Source organism: Montipora capricornis, chromosome 2 (assembly GCF_036669925.1).
Source record: "Montipora capricornis isolate CH-2021 chromosome 2, ASM3666992v2, whole genome shotgun sequence".
NCBI classification, from domain to species: domain Eukaryota; kingdom Metazoa; phylum Cnidaria; class Anthozoa; order Scleractinia; family Acroporidae; genus Montipora; species Montipora capricornis.
Genome location: NC_090884.1, coordinates 29,176,373 through 29,181,372, shown reverse-complemented (window position 1 = coordinate 29,181,372; position 5,000 = coordinate 29,176,373).

The window sequence follows — 5,000 nt, the reverse complement described above, 5'->3', positions numbered from 1 at the left end:
TCAACAGCGTGCAACAATGTTGGATGATGTTGGATCCGTTTGGCCAGGCCTGGATGGGTTAATGAGAAGATACTTGAAATACTCACACTCAGAGACACCGGTATAATTCGAAATTTTAAAAACTTGGCCGATTTTATAATAACTAAAAAAATTAATGCCTCCATAATAAGGAATCCCGGATTTGAGCTGTACGCACGGGCGTACGTGCGTACATGGACGCTACGCCCCCGCTATTTTATCGATATTGCATTGCGTGAATGGATTCCATACATTGCTAGCATACTCCAATTTAAGGCCAACTGAGGGTAAGATATGCGTTACTCGACCTCCGGAGAACAGCCACTGAGTTCGCCTTCTTGAAAATATTGTCACAATGTTTCTTCCAGGATAGATTTATCATTATCAGTAATATGCAAGCCTAAATAAGTTGTAAAAGGTACTCTTGAAATAAGCTCGCTATTAACAGGAGCTTTCTTAAGAGTTATCCCGAGACGAAAGCACTTACTTATAGATACATTACAGGTAAGTTGACAGGTCTTCGACGAGATGACCTGCGATTAGGCGTACTTTTCCTTAGACATGGTGCGAAAAGGTACTTTTTAGTGGCCTGTCTCAAGAAAAGTACGCTTGATCGCAGGTTATCGACGAGAGGGAGAGACGATGCAGATCTTCCACTGAGGAGAGCTTTGAAGTCCTGCAAGGTAACTACATCTCTGTACACAATACAATCATCCGCTTGATTGAATAGAAGAATAGAATATCATTTATATTCCTGAGATCAGGTGTAGCCGCAACGCAGCGGAGGTTTGAAATCAGGGTTTACCTTCCCCTAGATGGGCTGCCTTCACAGGCTAAGAGCCCGATCTACCCTAGGCAACTCGTTTTAAGGCCCCAGTGGCTTCGCCTTTGCCCCTTGTCTTGTCGGTGGTGCCAGTTCCGACGCACGCAGGCCAGAAGTTGGACTTGTCTGGCTTTCCGTCAGCTGCAGGAGAAGTGTCGAGAGCAGCAGCAGCCATTGTTCCTCGCCTTCGTGGACCTCACCAAAGCCTTTGACTTGGTGAGCAGGAGCGGGCTCTTCAGGATCCTCCAGAAGATTGGCTGCCCTCCAAAGCTCCTGGCGATCTTCACCTCCTTTCACCAGGACATGCAGAGTACGGTCTGCTTCGATGGGGCCACATCCTATGCCTTTCCAGTCAGCAGTGGACTCTGTCGACTCTCCTTTATGGCAGCGAGTCGTGGGCGACCTATGCCAGACAAGAGCGACGACTCAACTGATTCCACCTCCGCTGCCTTCGGCGCCTGCTGAGAGGGTCTGAATGGGGTTAACCGACTAGCGACAAAGGACGACAAATACTACCGACTACCGACAAAACGAGAAAAAAATTGCAATTAAAAAAATTACAAATTAAAAAATTACCGACATGGACCGACATTATCGGTATTTATTTTCAGAAAGAAGAGATCAGAGGATCATATTGTATTTTTTCTAGTTTACTATATAATTTCCTGTCACCTTCTTAATTTTTGGCCGGAGAAGAGCGCGGTCTCCGCGGTCTCCAGTTTCGCAGAACAACCTCCGGTACTTGAGCCCACGAAACCTCCCGCTGTAATAGTGAGTTTTTTTTTTCCGAAAAGGCGAAGAAGACGCAATGGAAAGCCACCGTAGCCGGGTTACGGTCGACAAAGATGAACCCACAAGAGTAGTAACAGATAGGCAGTGACAACTATAACAGGCAAACTTAGTATCTGACAGTGAGCTCAACGGTAAGTCGTACAACGCTCTATCAGTCTGAATAGTTTTGGTACAATCGTGAACGAGTCCATAAAGTGTACATCCAGATGGGCAGCAAAGTATTATACACATGACCGGGTCGTTCTATCCTGTCCCTCAATCTGCCGTGCCCCTTTCAGCTGTTGAAACGATAGCACCTTTGCCAAGTTAAGGAATAACACCAGGAATGGAGGAACTTATGAAAGAATGGCCAGAGAGGAACAGAGCAGTACGCCAACGGAGTGAGACAACAACAGATAAAGCTGGGGCCTTGCCGCCTGCTGTCTACGCTGTTCAACCCACCGTCAACGAGTCTGAAGAGAGACTTCCATTCCCTGAGGAAATCCATATCATTTGATCAAGATGTTCGAGGATCTCAAAGAGGTACAAATTGATGAATATGAGACAGATTCTGATGACGACGAAACCGAAAATGAAGAACATCTAGAGCTTGTCAAGAGAGCGTATATTACCCGATCCGGCAGAGCTGTTCGTGCATTTGTACGTCTCTACTTTTGACTGTAAGTAGTAAATGACAGTTGTTTAATAAAGCCAGAGTTTTTCACCGCCAGCGTTTTCGTTTAACGCTGGTTTAAGGTCACGTATTAATAAAGTTTCCTTTATTTTACAATGCAAATCAAAATGGTAGCTCTGATTTGCATTGTAAAATAAAGGAAACTTTATTAATGACCTTAAACCAGCGTTAAACGAAAACGTTGGCAGTGAAAAACTGTGGCTTTATTAAACGGTCAGTTTTCACTGCTATCTATTTATCTTACTTTTTTAATCTTATTCTCTCTAGTTACCAGTCCTCTTAATTTTATATATATAATATTTGAATTTATTCTTCCGTCACTTCTGAAGGTCTATGTTGTAGCATACGAAACGTCAAGTCAAAAGTAAAATGCGCTTTATCATTATGTTTGTAGCCGCTGTTTGTTTTATGTTTTTGATTAAGTTGAAATGGCCAAAGAGCAAGAATATTTGTGATACAACGATGTAATGACTTTAAGAGAGGACACTGGGACCAAGAGATGATTTCACAATGACATCATCATATTCTAAAATCAAAATCGCAAGGTGTTTTGAGTTTTTACTATAGGAGGTTGCAGATAACCTAGAAATAAATCTTTTTTCAAGCTTCCAGCTCCATGACGTCTTTCGTTTCGAAAATACAGCGTTTTGAATTTCCGAATTGTCACCTTGCGTGACATCATGAAACAAAGTTATTTGGTTGAAAAAAATGTCTATGCCTATGAATCTCAGCAGTCTGAGCGTTTCAAGTACATTAGGAGATGTATTCATACACATTTATTTTATTTCATGAGTGAAACGTGAGCGCTTTCATCGTTCGTGTTGATTTCTGGCTGCCATATTGGCGCACAACAGTGGTGCACCAACATGGCGTCTCCATACAAAACTCTATAAAGTTGCGTGAAACACTTCAACAAAGAAATCAGAAATGATGAACCGCACAGACCTGAGAATTTGTGAGCTGATTTATTAGCCTACGAGGAGGCTCTCCGTGGGATTGGGGTTTGGGGTAGAATGAAAGCCTGCACGCATCCCTCTGAATTTTGAATGCCGCCTCCTGATGTCACGTTAAGCGAGCTGTCGAAAATTAGCCAATCAGCGCACACCTGAAGTAAACATTGATATAAGCAGTAAGCAGAAACTCCCAAAAATTGTAAAGAAAGGAAGTCTGTACCAGAAAATCCTAACAACTACTGCGGATCCTGTAAAGCGTAGCTTGATATTCTGTACCGGTAATTCGACGAAGTCCATCTCCATGCAAAATGTGTTTCGTTCGTCAGGGAAATATTTAGCACAGAAACTTAAAACAACGGGAATCGTAATAGGACTAATAGAGAAATGCCTTTTCCCTGTCCGCATCTCCACTGTATGAGACTCGTCGACCACAACTGCCGCCACATTTTGGTAAAGCGAGGCAGACTTATCTTTTTTGATTTATTTTAATGGAATACAGGCATTACAACTACTACATTATACTTTAACTCTAGACAGATACAAAAGATATTCTAATACCAACACCACTTTATTTCAAAACCTTATCGAGCATTTGTGATTACAGATACGTATTTCATTAATTCAGTAATTTGAAATTGGAATGTGTTTTTAAGGTTATTAAAGTATTGCAGGGTTACCAGGAGATGGAGCAATCAATTGTGAAGGCCGCCTTTTCCGCTTTACTAAATACTTGCTAAAATCGTGTAGAGTTCCTTTACCTTTAAATCAGCAACTGAGGCAGCCGAAATGCTACCCTGGGAGCAGAGTCTCTTTCGATCTTCCCACAGGTAACCCAGGCTCACATAATTCGCCTCATATGTTCTCTATATTTACCAATGTGGCTCACACAGTGAGCCTGGGTGACCTGTGATCTTCCTAGATAAGTCGGGAAGAGAAAGTAGACTTTGCCAGCAGGCTCAACATTTCGTGTTGAGCATGCGTTAAAAATTCAAACGTATTCGGGAGTCAGTCACGCGTGACTAGTAACCGCAAAACCACAAAACCAAAACAAACTGTAGGAATATTTTCATTTTCGAACAACTCTGGCAAACACACGACAACCAAGGAATCATTTCCCTCGAAGCTCAAGATAGTTCAAATTTTTGAATTGTCATTTCAATTTTTACTGAGAAAATTAATAGGTTTCTCGATTCTGGCAAACTAGTTTCTGTAACCGACATACGGAGGAAATACTCATGGGAATTTAGACAGTCAAAAATTGTCACGCTGTTTAAATTCCAAAAATATTGATGACGCATGGCGATTGATCATGCGCACAAATTAAAAAAAACAGGCTTGACAAGTCGAAACTGGACTGACTCGTCCATTTCCTTGGATGAGCGGCAAATCAAAGAAAGTCGAGGCGGCTGGCAGAGTCTACTTTCCTCTTCCCGACTTATCTAGGAAGATCGAAAGAGACTCTGCTCGCAGGGTACCGAAAGGCCCAAGCTTCTGCCAAAATGTGATCAGCGATAGCTTTTTGTAAAGGACAGGAAACTACCACGGTGAAATAATGTCGCCCTCGTTGTATTTTGACCGCTACTAAAAACAGTGTGGATAAAAGAGACAGGGCTCCCTTTCCTTCCAGCAGAGCCATTGCATCGCGTTAAGTTACAGTAATATTGCAACATTCTACGATTTTCTCATACGCATTTCTGATCACCTTACCGTCGGTGTCTGACATTTGCAAACTGCAGACTGC